This window comes from Crocuta crocuta, unplaced genomic scaffold (assembly GCF_008692635.1).
Source record: "Crocuta crocuta isolate KB4526 unplaced genomic scaffold, BGI_CrCroc_1.0 scaffold4, whole genome shotgun sequence".
Classification (NCBI taxonomy): Eukaryota; Metazoa; Chordata; class Mammalia; order Carnivora; family Hyaenidae; genus Crocuta; species Crocuta crocuta.
The window spans coordinates 966432-980722 of NW_027529996.1; the positions used below are offsets into that span (position 1 = coordinate 966432).

Consider the following 14291-nt stretch of genomic DNA (forward strand, 5'->3'; position numbering starts at 1 on the left):
AATAATATATTTTTATTTTTGGTTTTGCTCCAAAAATATGTTTATTACAGAAAATTTGGAAATACAGGCCCCTCCCTCCCTAAAGAGAGTATTAATCAAATAACTTTACCATCAGAGATGACCCCGTCAACATATTTGCATATACATTCATTGTCTTTTATGACACATATATTTTGTTGTATTTCTGTTTATTTCATTTTATGTATGAAGGATTTATGTATGAACAAATATGTGGATTTCAATGTGTCACACACTGTTCTACATGTTTATAAATATTAATTCAGTAATTCTCATAACAATTTTATGATGTAGGTACTACTATTATACCCATCATATAAACAAGAGAGGTTAGGTAATTTGTCTAGAGTCACATATCTAGTGAATGGTGGAGTTTATGTTCAAAATCAGGCATTCTGGTTTGAGTTCCATTCTTTCCCATTCTGTTCTACTGACTGATTTTGATTGATAGGTAGATAGATAGATAGATAGATAGATGATAGAGCGAGCAAAATTGGGATAGTGTTACACATTCCTGTTTCCTACTTTGGTTTTGTTTCTGTGTCTTCAGCATTCGTTGGTTTAGCAGTTTTTTTTCTTGATTATTCTAATCCTAAACAGGTATGAAAATAAATATTTCAGTAAGGAATAGAACATGCTGGTAACAGCTAAAAACATCAGGTAGAAAAAATGTACTTACCAGGGTGGTTGGCTGGCTCAGTTGGTTGGTTCAGATCATGATCTTATGGCTCATGGTTCATGAGATTGAGCCCTGCATAGGGCTCTCTGCTGTCAGTGCAGAGCCTGCTTTGGATCCTCTGTCTCCCTCTCTCTCTCTGCCCCTCCCCTACCCATGCTCACTCTTTCTCTCTCTCAAAAATAAATAAACCTTAAAAAAAAATGTACTCCCCAATACACACACACACACACACACACACACACACACACACACACACTGAAGATGCCAAAGAAAGAAGTTTATGTTTGTAGTCAAATATTGAATCATTTGACATGTAGTTAGCCTTACATGGGTTACTTAAATAAGACTCAGTTTATTTAGGGGCACCTGGGTGGCTAAGTCGGTTAAGCGTCTGACTTCAACTCAGGTCATGATCTCACAGTTCGTGGGTTCGAGCCCCGCATCGCGTCGGGCTCTGTGCTGACAGCTCAGAGCCTGGAGCCTGCTTCAGATTCTGTGTCTCCCTCTCTCTCTTCCCCTCCCCTACTCATGCTGTCTCTCTCTCTCTCTCTCATAAATAAATAAATACATTAAAAAAAAGACTCAGTTTATTTAATGGGTTCCATGTGTTTGATTAATTGAATAAGGGCAGGAATAATTCGCTGGCAATCACTTAGCTGCTATAGGCATTTGATATGTACAAGAGGCTTTGGGGATTTAGGCATATGTAGGACAAGTCTATAAAACTCTCTTACTCAGTCTAGTTGTAGAGGTAAGATATATATGCATAGAGGAGTGTTATGAACTGAATGTTTATGCCCCCTTCAAATTCATATGTTGAAGTCCCTAACCCCCATTTTGATGGTATTTTGAGATGGGACCTTCAGGACACAATTAGTGTTGGATGAGGTCATGAAAGTGAGGCTTTCATAGTGGTATTAGTGCTCTTGTAAGAAGAGACATCAGAGAGTTTTCTTGCTCTCACTCTCTTTCCCCTGTGCCCTTAAAGAAGAGGTCAAATAAGCACGCAGCAAGATGGCAGCCACCACAAGCCAAAAGAAGAGACCTCTGAATGAAATCTACCTTGACAGCACTTTGATCTTGGACTTCCCAGCCTCCAGAGCTGTAAGGAGTAAACTGTTTAAGCCACCCAGTCTATGGTGTTTTGTTGTCACAGCCAAGCAGACTGATACAAGTAAGATAATTTTAAAAAGTAGTTTAAGGCAGTACATACTTAGCACTAACTGAAGTCCATGATAAATATTTGAGAGGAGAAAGGCATCTCAGCAGCTGTTGTGGTTGGATAAGGCTCCTACGACTTGGGAGGATTGGGGAGGAGGCAGAGGCTGCAGATTCTCAAGTGAGAGGACTTAAAGACCACGCAGATTCTAAACATGTCTACTTCTGATTCACATGCTTGGTCTGAGCAAAGAGAGCTCTTCTCAGGGCTCTGTATTTGTCCTTCTCTGTGACTGGCATATTCTCCCCCTCTGCACGTGGTTACCATTAGCAGCCACTTAGCCTCAGGACTCCACTTAAATGTCTCATCCTCAGGAAGCCTGTGTTGGCTCCCAGCCTCTGTTATGGTCCCAGGTATAGAATTCCCTGAACTTCTCCTTCAGGGCCCTTTTCACAGTGATATTTAAATTATTAATTTGTATAATATTTTGGTAATACTTGTCTGCCTCGTCAGACTGCAAGCTCTTTAAGTGCCCAGTTTGGATTTATTTTGCTCCCTGTTATGGTCCCAAATCCTGGCACAGTCCTAGTAGGCATTAGGTACTCAATAAATGTTTGTTGATTGACTAAATGGATGAATGATTATCCCCACCCCGATCCCACCCCATGAGAGAGCCCTTTCTTGCTAGAACAGTTACATATTTTAAAGACTGCATCTTTTTTTAGGCCTGAACTAAGAACCATATATAATCAAAAGAAATATGTATGGTCTCTGAGGCCATGTTTTAAAAATAATGTTGGTTAGGGGCTCCTGGGTGGGTCAGTCGGTTAAGTGTCCAACTTTGGCTCAGGTCATGATCTCATGGTTCATGGGTTCGAGCCCCAGGTCAGGCTCTGTACTGACAGCTAGCTCAGAGCCTGGAGATTGCTTTGGACTGGGTATCTCCCTCTTTCTCTGACCCTCCCCTGCTCATGCTGCCTCTCTCTCTATCTCTCTCTCTCAGAAATAAATAAAACATTAAAAAATAATGTTGGTTACATAAACCACATCTTCTTGATCTCTTTGTCAGCTGATGGACACTTAGGCTCTTTCCATGTTTTGGCTATTGTTGAGAGTGCTGCTATGAACATTGGGGTATATGTGCCCCTATGCATCAGCACTCCTGTATCCCTCGGGTAAATTCCTAGCAGTGCTATTGCTGGGTCCTAGGGGAGTTCTATTGTTAATTTTTTGAGGAACTTTCACACTTTTCCAGAGGGGCTGTACCAGTTTACATTCCCACCAACAGTGTAGGAGGGTACCCTTTTCTCTACATCCTCGCCAGCATCTAGAGTCTCTTGACTTATTCCTTTTAGCCACTCTGACCAGCGTGAGGTGGTATCTCAGTGTGGTTTTGATTTATATTTCCCTGATGAGGCGGGACGCTGAGTATTGTGTCATGTGTCTGTCGGCCATCTGGGTGTCGTCTTTGGAGAAGTGGCTGTTCATGTCTTCTGCCCATTTCTTCACTGGATTGTTTGTTTTTCAGGTGTGGAGTCTGGTGAGTTCCTTACAGATTTTGATACTAGCCCTTTATCTGATATGTCATTTGCAACTATCTTTTCCCATTCTGTCGGTTTCCTATAAGTTTTATCGATTATTTCCTTTGCCGTGCAGAAACTTTTAATCTTGATGAGGTCCCAATAGTTCATTTTTGCTCTTGATTCTCTTGCCTTTGGGGATGTGTCAAGTAAGAAATTGCTGCGGTTGAGGTCAAGGAGGTTGTTTCCTGCTTTCTCCTCTAGGGTTTTGATGGTTTCCTGTCTCACATACAGGTCCTTTATCCATTTTGAGTTTATTTTTGTGTATGGTGTGAAAAAATGACCTAGTTTCATTCTTCTGCATGTTGCTGTCCAGTTCTCCCAGCACCACCTGTTAAAGAGGCTGTCTTTTTTCCATTGGATACTCTTTCCCGCTTTGTCAAAGATTAGCTGGCCATATATTTGTGGGTCCAATTCTATTCTAGTCCATTGGTTCTCTATTCTAGTCCAGTTCTCTATTCTAATCCATTGGACTATGTGTCTGTTTTTGTGCCAATACCATACTGTCTTGATGATTACAGCTTTGTATTAGAGGCTAACATCTGAGATGTGATGCCTCCCATTTTGGTTTTCTTTTTCAGTATTACTTTGGCTATTCGGGGTCTTTTGTGGTTTATCTATACAATGGAATGCTACGTAGCAATAAGAATGAGATCTGGCCATTTGTAGCAACATGGATGGCCCTTGAGGGTGTTATGCTGAGTGAAATAAGTCAGGCAGAGAAGGACAGATACCATATGCATAGGTGGAATAGGAGGAACTTAATGGAGGACCATGGGAGAGAAAAAGGGGAAAAGTTGTTGGGGAGTGGAAGGGAGGCAAACCACGAGAGACTCTTGAATGCTGAGAACAANTAAATAAATAAATAAATAAATAAAAATAAAAATAATGTTGGTTGCCTCTAGCCTGTCCTAGACTTCTTTAGAGCTTTAATTTCTGTTTGATTTATAGAAATATGAGAGGATAGAAGTTCATGGTCAGATGACAAAATGGACTTTTGTGGAACTGATGGCCACATAACAGCTAAAGGAGATCTAGGGTGTGGTTCAGATATCCCTTCAAACTTTTGCAACTTATCAACTCATTGTAGGCTGAGAAGAACATTTTTAAAAATTATTACTATATAATTTTTTAGTTTCTGCTTTAAATACAAATACAATGGACTAAACTGCAAACATTTTCGCTAGCACACTTTCCAGGTTCTGGAGATAAAACAAATTAAATTACATGTGCTTTTTGAGGTCTGAGCCCCTTAATTATTTAGTAAGAGAAGTGGGGAGCTAAGCCAAGGACATTTCTTCCTTTTCTGTCAGGTTTCTCTGTGAGAATCCTTTGACTATACTCAGTTTCCCCCGTTTTCAGCTTCCTGTGGTATCAGATGTTTAAGAGGAAAGGCAAAATCTGTTTTTAGAGATATCTATTTAACAGAGAGTTCAGAAATCCCCACTTTAGTGGCTTTGAAATTAGCTTCTTCTGACCTATTTCAGGGCAAATTTCCATCTTTTCGAGGTGACCCTGGGACACCATATGCTCTCCACAGAGCATATGGGCATTCATGGTCATTCCATCTAGATCATGGAGACGAGAAAGCTTGGCATGGCCAAAGCCACTTTCTCCTTTGGACATTTATGGAACTGTAATCCTTCCCTAACCAGGATGGATTGTGTAGGAGATAAACACTGCCAAGTTAATATTGTCAATGGTCAAATGATAAAAAACAAGACTTAGGGGCACCTGGGTGGCTCAGTTGGTTTAGCATCTGACTCTTGATTTCAGCTCAGGTCATGATGTCACAGTTTGTGAGATCGAGCCCTGTGTCAGGCTCTATACTGACAGCATGGAGCCTGCTTGGGATTCTCTCCCCCTCTCTCTGCCCCTCTCCAGCTCATGCATGTGCACGTACATGGGTTCTCTCTCTCTCTCTCAAAATAAACAAAAATTAAAAAAAAAAAAACTTAGCATACTGACTGGTTAATAACATTTAAAGAGACCTTTTCTTTAATACAGAAGTCCCCTCCAATATCAGCCTTACACTCATAATTGCAAGCTGGCCGGTGACCTATGGTTTTACAACAAAATATGCCACGAACAAACATGACCCAGAGTCATCTAACATATCTAAATGCTGGAACATTCCCTTTCCCATAGGTCACTTATTCTGTTATTTAGTAGCCAGAAAGTAATATTTTTGAAAGCCTATAAGCAACCAAATGGATTTCTCAATACCCATATATTAAGTTTATAATAGTTTCTTTATACAGTCCCTCTGATATTCACTTTGTCTCTGTATATTCTTGTTGTATGCAAAATTTTAACAAGCTTAGGAGTATGGTTTTCCAGTCCATAGTATATTACAAACAATATATCAGAAGGGAAATCTCATTAGAATGAGCAAGAAGTCGTGATGACGGTCATATTGTGATGTAGGATGCAGAGAAATGAGAAAAGGCAGTTTCAAAAATTTAAAATAAACAAACATCACAGTAGCCCAGGGCCATTTTGTACAGAAATTTGGTTCTCTCCACTCATTATGGAAAGCATTTCCATATTACAACCCTGCAGGATAAAAGGATGTTCGTGGTGTAGACCCTGAATTGTCAAGCAAAGTAAAGAGAGAAAATCATGACAGGCAACCTCTGTTTGTGAGGCAGATAAGCATTCGATATATGTTAGAAGTATTTTCAAATAAAATAGCTTAAATAAAACACATTAAAAGGCTCCAATGGATAAGTGATGGTTAGCTGGAAAATTCATTTATGTCAGACACCATACTTTGTGATAATATCAAATAAAGTGATGTCGGAAACCGGCTCCGGCCAGAGTCCAGGGGTCCCTGAAGGATGGATGGTGTCAGCGAGGGAGGGGTGAGAGAGGCCCGGGAGTCTTTCTGGTCACTAGGCAGGCATCTCCGCTCTGACTGGGGCTCAACTTTATTTTATAAGTGTTTGGGGGACAGCACAGAAGTGGCATTTGCCTTAGACAATGATTTCTGGTAACAAACTTCTTTGATATGTAAGAATTTTCCAAAACATAGATTTGTAGAAGACTTCTGCATAACCTTTATCAATAGTGAGATAGGTGATTTAGATGCTTATCCTATGGGGAAGAAGGCATCTTTAGCATATCAGACAATGTTTTTAGCATAAAAGGGTGAAGTTACTTCTTTGTGAGCAGGGGTCAAACAGGTCTTTCAGGAGACACCTTTGCTCCCATAATCACAAAAAAAGTTCCTCAATAGGTTCCTTCACAGGGAGCAATCAGCATATCCAAGGCCAGAATAAGTCACTCCAAATACTTGGTAACAAATGCCTTGGGGTGGGGGGCGGCTAGTGCTCCAAGCAGAAACAATTGGGTGGGGGTGGATATCTGCCCTTAACTCTAAATTAGGCTCTTTGTCTCAGGGCTAGACTCAAGCCCCCTTTATTATGTAAGTCTTGGATCTGCAAGGTCCTTAGGAAAAGCCTTTTCACAATCATCCACAGTTTTCATCTGAAATCTCTTTGGAAAAGGCAGGGACATGCCTTTCCTTTTGAGCAATCTGTGTGGGGAATATTGGTCTGATCTGGAATATTGTGAGGCCCGGTCAATACCAGCAGCCTCATTTCCAACATGAGCCACTAGTAGCAGAAGGTGATACCAGTTTTCATTTCTCATGGCAGGAGCTGTGCAAATGCTACCATTTCCTGGCTGTGACTGTCATCTAGTGAGGCCAGTGCGGCTCCCAGCAAAGTGAGGTAAGTTGCCTGGTTAAGAGTTGAAGAGTATAGCCAATACAATCTTCATGTCAGAGACATACTGAAATACTTCTGAGACAAAACTTCCTCAATGAAATTTAATAATAATATATTATTTTTGTTCCTAACATGGCTGGAGTTGGGGTTGGAGGCAGGAAGGCCAAAAAAAAAAAAAAAAAAAAGTAAAGGTCTCTATCCTATATACAAAATGGTTGCACCTGACTGGTTACCTACATTTGGTAAGCTGTGGGGAAGATAAATACTCCAATTTGTGTAAACTTCAGACAGTCTAATTAATAACAGATTCAAATAACTCAGTTAGCAAATATTTTCAGTAGAGGAATTGTAGTTTCATATTTAAACAACCAAAACCAGCGGTGGAAAACCTTAACATCCTAGTGTTCGGCTTACCATATTTCAGTATTGTATTTGGGAAACAGACGGGTACTCAAATGCTGCATGCATTGTTTCACACTCACCTGGTTTCTCTGGAGGAGACACCAAGGATATTTTCTCCTCCTGGTTATTAGATTTGCATTTATCTGGCTTCTTGGATACTGTGGAGATAAGTGCTTTGAAATTACTCAGCGAGAAGTGGATTAATGGTTTTGTTTTTCAAATATCTTAGTAAAAGATTTGAAAATTATTATTTGTAAGGTTGTAAGTAGATACTTAATGAAGCATGGCAAATTGAGTATCCCCTCCAGACACACTGAATTAGCACTGTGGACCAAAAACCTACAAAATAAAAATATTCTAAGCTAAAGTCAGAAGTTCTCAGTGTTCCTCATTTACCTCTGCTTCCCAAAATTCACTCCTGGGAATGACCCATGTTGTCTGTTGAACACATTGTTTTGAATTTGCTCTATTCGCAGCTCCTGATGGGGGCTATGAGGTGCTGGTGGGGCGTAGGCAGTGCCTCATCTATCATCAAGTTAGCACGAGCTTTTCAAAGTCCCAGGGTCTCAGTCATTCCACATCTTTCATGAATCCCTTACCTGTCAAGGGTGATATGTATCTGTAGTGATGCAGGAATGAGAGTTAGCGATGACAGTTTGAGCTCTAAGAAGTCAAGGAAGCCTCTGGAGTTCTGTGACAAAGATTTACCAATGGGAAAAAGTTTTTCCACTCGGAGGCATCCTACTCGACTCCTGTCCATCCCAAGTCAGTATTTCCTTCTTTCCTCACAAATTCAGTGGGCACTCCTTCATTTTAGGTCCAAGTATACTGGTAATACTGGCTTCTCTTTACATCAGTTCTTTTCCTACCTCTGATGCCATCGATGAGAGCTCGTTTCTTTTTCTCTATCTGGTTCACCTGCTTTGGGAGGGAGTAGGCTCTTGGATTCTAATCTCCATGTGATTCTCTGTAATAAGGGAGACCACCTTCTCCCCACTCCAAGTCAGTGATGGCACTGTCCTAGAAGTGAACTTAAATTATTGTGTAGTGTCTCAGAATGTGCTCAGCTGGCTTTTACCCATGATTGACAGAGGGATTGTAGCTCAAAATGGTGAATGGAAATAACTACTGAGTAATTTTTAAAAAGACATTAGTGTTTAAAGCACTTTCAAATGTTTGATCTTTTGTGAATGTCAAAATGGTCCTGTGTGGAAGGTAGTATATATAGGAATTAGTTGTATCATCCTTATTCTACAGAGGAAGAAACTGAGGGAAAGTGACTTATCCAAAGTTATACAATAAGGTATTGGCAGAAGAAAAAATGGACTGAGGACCTCTGGGTCTGCCATACTTTTTACTTCTGGCTGCTGGCTCTCTTGGGCATTGTAATGCTGCAGTATGACACCATAAACAACAGCAAGTCAGTGTTGTCCTGGATGTGAAGGTGATGTATGGATCCTATGAAAGGTAAGTGTGCCACTATTCATCTTCTTGTCCCTCGTGTGACAATGTCAGACATCTCCACGCTGTTTGGGATTCATGAGTAATGAAGCCTTGGAATGAGGTAAAACTAACTGGTCCTTCTGGCAATGAAGTCTTTGACCTGATTAGCATCAGGCTCTGTCTAATCAAGAGAATCATGTGTAATGACTAGATTGATAAGGTTTCATTAAAGGGGGAGAGAAAACCAGAAAATGCCTATAAATATATGATATATCAAAGTAAAACAATGTTATGTGCCCTTCCTTATATGAACTCTGATGAAGTTAATAAGTTTATTTATAGATTTCTTCTTTGGAGCTGAAATTCTAGAATGAAACTGGCAAAGGTAAGGCCCAAACGACTGTGTTGCAGGGACTCCTGCCTTCCCTGCTCTCTCTCATGTTATAAACACATTTCAAAGAAATTTTAACTTCCACACTCCTGTGGTCCTGCCAGCTCAATTAGAGGGGCCAGCCTGGCCTTTTTTACCATGCCCTGTGGGAGTGCCCTTTGATATCGGTGGGGGATCCTAGGGTTGAATGAGAGAATAGAATGAGAAGCTGACTTCAGGGGAATATTTGATCTGAGCTGGGTCATGGTGAGAGCAGACACCGCCTGTGAGGATAGTTTGATGCCAGCTGAGGAGATCAGCCTCTGCCAAGCTGACTGCGCTGGAATGCAGGCGTTTACCTTAGCTAAACCTTGAATGACTGCCTGTGCATCCTCAGTGAGCATACTCAGGGAGTTGAGAGTTCCAGACAATCGTGATGCCAGATCCGCTTTCTGAAGCAGGAGGCTTGTTCAAGTTCCATATTGAAACTTCCTGCTGAAAATGTTACAGAGAACAAGTGAATGGTACAACAAATCCTAGAACCTGATTCAGTGGCTGAGAACTGTAGGGCTGCTTTAACCCCACCCCCGGCTTTATCCTCATCACCTCGACTCACTTAGATCCTGAGAGTACTGGCTGTTTCTCCCACCATCCATGTTGACTGAGAGAAGAAAGGGAAGAAGCAAAGATGGGGAGAAATGAAGAGTACAATGGCGCAGTGGGAGAAGGAGGGATGGAAAATGAGGCCCGTTTCTGAGTGGTTTGCATACTTGCGGCCAAAACAAATATTAAAACAAGGTCCCATGCCAAACAAAAGACTCTTCTTTCCTGTGTATCCTTGACTTCAGACAACAAAATTTCCTTCAGCAAAGATTTTACTGTCATCCACAAACACACAGTCAAGATTCATCTTGCTACCTCTAGCCCTTGGAACACTGTGACTGAGGGCAGTCAGGTTCCTAGGAGTGCTTGATGGAAAAGCCAAGGGCCCATCCCTGAGTGAGCTCAAAGCCTGCTTTCCTCTCCTCCTATGCTAATAAATGACCATTACAGGATACACAGAGTCACTGTCCATCTGATGTCCACAATATATACAGAGCCAGCCTCTCTTTGAAACACTGTATTAGGAGACAATACTGGTACAGAATAAGGAAAAAAGGAAGGAATGAGCTAGATTAGATGAACCTCTCCATATCTGTTTGGTCTAATTTTTCAGAAGCAAGAAGGTGATTGAAATATAAGAGTAAATAGACACTGTGTTTGTCATAAAGAACTAAGGCAACTAACACTGGAACGCTTTCTTCTATGAAACAAGTGCTCAGAGTCCTTATAAATATGGCATATGGTTCAATGATTGACACCAAAAAACGTCATATAAAAAGACACTGGAGGAAAACAACAAATTAAGGTCCATTTCAACTTGAATTTATGAAAAATCATGGCGTCTCACTTCCAAAAAAATAAAGGAACTTCTGAAATATTTTTGGCTCTCCTGGGCTAGGAAGATTAGTTTTGCCTAAATTAAGTGGCATTAGTGTCAATCAAAGCATGTCATTCAGAACCATTATCGGGAGATAATGAAGACCATCTCCAATGTGGTCTGTGAGATTTTTGGGAAACATTTGTTCCTGTAGCAATGCATGCTGCTCCGTATGATCCACATGAGTTGTTTCCATTTTCAAAATGTACTACTCTATTGGGACAGAATTGAAGGAATAAATTATTTTCTCTAGTTAATGCCTCAGGTCAGACACCTTCCTGAGTCAAGTATTGTTACAGGCAGAATTGTCTAAAAGCATAATGCATGACTCATGAGCACATATGGCAATGATATTTAAAATGAGACCTGGGTGTGGAGATCCATTTTTACTTATTGTGCCATTTGCACTAATGAGGGCTTTGCAGTGAAGACCAATACAGCCTGTGTGGTTCTAGCCACTCCTCGGGGAGCAATGGAGAATCTATTATCAGGAAGTCATATTACTTGGTTACTCCTGGTTATAGAAAAGAAAAACACAGTGTTAACTTTAACTTTTTTCAAACAGAGACAAATAGAAAAATATCAACTTATTTTTGTTTACTGACTTGCTAGTTTTCCTCACCATACTCTGTCAGAAAGAGGAGAGCTTGACCACAAGGCGTGTTGGGGATGTGACCAAAGACTGGTTCAGAGAACGACTTGGTGCCATTCAGGTCCAGAATCCATGTGGACACATCAGCTCCAGTGGAGCAGATGCCCCATCCAAAAAGAGTGCACAGTATTGTGAAAATCTCCCAGGCTATACTTGAACACACAGGGGCTAAGTGGACATCATCAAGGCTCTAGAGATGTGGCCATGGGAGGGGAAAGACACTGGTTCTCTGGGGAAGCCTATTAACAAAATCCATGAAGGACCTCAGAGCCTCCATGAGCAGTCAGTGTTCCTCCCAAGGTCTCACCCCAATGGCTGTTGCCATCTCTTTCTGTGCTTCTATTTTGCAACTGCCCAGTCCCACAGGATCAGGGCAGGATCAAATCTGAGCCAAAGAAGACTTTCCAATGTAACATGATGTTGGGGCTGGGGTTAAAATGAAGCAAGTGCAGAGTCAGACTTTGATTTTATGTGAAGTTTTAGATTTTGTTCATCATGCATTTGGGGGAATTGCTTTTCTAAAAAGCATTGCACACACATATTTATTTATGTATTTATATTATTTTGAGTTTTTAAAATGTTATTTATTTCTGAGAGATAGAGAGGAGAGAGAGAATTCTAAGCAGGCCCTGTACTGAGAGCAAAGAGCCTGATGTGGGGCTCTATCTTATGAACTGTGAGATCATGACCTGAGCTGAAATCAAGAGTCAAACGCTTAACCGACTGAGCCACCTAGGTGTCCCCCCCCCCAAATTATTTAAAATTATACTAATTGCTGAATTTTATTGAACACCTTAAATTTTGCACCTGAGTTGAGCACCTCAGTTGCATTACCTTGATTTCGTTCTTTGACCCTTACTGTCATCAATTATGATTTAAACAGCAACAGCTTAAACTGATGTTTCTCCAGTGGGTGCTTATAGAGTTTAAAGAATAGTATTTTTAGGTGTTTTGGGGCAGAAACTTACTGCCAGTATACCTAGATGAGATGGTAAGATGGTAATCAACAATTTTCTGTGGCTTTGATTTCTATTAAGCATTGGCCATCTCCTCAAGGATATTTATATTTATAAAGTTTAGTTAAAATCAACTGAATTTCTTTAAAAGTGGAAACCAAGCCCAGTCATGTTCTATGATCCAGACATGGGTCAATTTAGCATTAAAAAAAGTTAGGAATCCATTGCTCTTGGATTAAAATAAATCCAGTCATTTTTATCATCCTCCATTTGCTTGGCAATAAAAAAGCTTTTTTGAAACATAACCATAATACATGGTTCAAAATTAATTTAAGAGTTATTAAATGAGTTAGCACCTAATAAAATAGAAACATAGCAGCAAGGGGCGCTTTTATGTAGAAAACTGGGGAATCTATCCTACAGGACAAGGCAGCTGAGTGTCTCCTTGCTAGGTAACCTGTCTTCAATCCACACTATGATCAGTGGCCATCAGGCCTTCCAAGGGTTGGGCTGGGTCTGGGACAAATGTGAATACAGTCAAGAATTTAAAAATTTTTTGGTGATAACCTCTTCGCTTTTCCCTTTTCCATTTTTCTTTCCCCCTTTGCACCTTATCTTGATCACCCTATGTGCTCCAGCCCACAACTTATGCTCCAGATGCTTCCCTTTGCTTCCTGTTTCTCCATCAGTCAGGACTGCATTTGATTGCAGGTAATAGAACTTGCACTGCATTAGCTTGGTCAGGTATGGGTTTACTGTCTCATATCCAGAGAAAAGTAGCTCATGGCTGATCAAGATGATTTTAATCTTGGCCTTTTGTCACTCCTTAATTGGATCAATTTTTTAAAAAGAGGAAAATAACTATTGGTTAGGCAAATAAGAGAATCTGCCACACATTTCATTAAATCTGAATGCTCAGATTTAACAGAACGCTGTTAAATCTGAACGCTCAGATTTAACAGAAAAACTGTTCTTAAAACCACTAATTTGATCCTTAAAAGGCATCAGAAAGTCTGTTATAAAAGCTTTAAAACATATAATCTCATTTAATCCTTACAGCATTCTTATGGTAATTATATTTATTTCACAGAAGAAGAATCAGGAGTCTACTGAAGTTGGCTTTCTTCAAGTTACACAGTGAATGGTAGAAGCTTAAATCCAAAGTCTGGTCTTTGGCTCTAAATCTAACACTCTTTCTATTGTATTAGTGTGATAAACTGATCTGTGCCTTATATTAATGGTCTTTAGTGTAATAATTGGAATCATATCTCTTTCTTTAGTGGCCAATATTTGATATCAGAGGAATGATTCTAATCAGGGAATTAAGGAACTAGACAGCTTTTACCAGGCAGGCTATAGGCCTCAGCTGATGCTGGAGGCCTCAAAGAAAACACTAAAATGGGTTTTATAAAAGAGGCTGACAAATATCTCTATATTTTTGGTGGATCAATATGAATCAGGATGAAGTAGTAAAAGTCATTGCTTATTCAATCCTTGGTTAAACCTCAACTTCTGAAAGGTTATAAGATCCAACCATTAGCACAAAGAAAATGCTTTTGCGATTAGCTGATCACAAGCTTACAACCTGGAGGGCATCACACTAAGGGACCTAAGCCAGGCAGAGAAAGACAAATACTGCATGGTATCACTTACATGTGGAATGGAAACAAACAAAAAGTTGAACTCATAGGTACGGAGAGTAAAGAAGTGGTTGTCAGGAGCTTGGGGGATGGCAACATAGGGCAAGGTTGGCAAAAAGAAAAGGACAAACTTTCAGGCATAAGTTGAATAGGTCTGAGGATCTAATGTATAGCATGGTGA

At 40.3% G+C, this 14291-nt stretch overlaps 1 long non-coding RNA gene across 5 annotated transcripts in view; it reads left to right on the forward strand.

Annotated features, from left to right (window-relative positions):
* The first annotated feature begins 8946 nt into the window (after positions 1-8946).
* Positions 8947-14291, forward strand: part of LOC144231035 (uncharacterized) — a 62267-nt gene continuing 56922 nt past the window's right edge. For 2 of the 5 annotated variants that reach the window (XR_013334959.1, XR_013334957.1), the window contains exons 1-3: positions 8947-9036; positions 13109-13181; positions 13561-13614. This is a non-coding gene — a long non-coding RNA (uncharacterized LOC144231035). Of the gene's footprint in view, positions 9037-9068; positions 9134-13108; positions 13182-13560; positions 13623-14291 lie in introns of those variants that run through there. The other 3 variants (XR_013334962.1, XR_013334960.1, XR_013334961.1) reach the window with 3 other exon arrangements.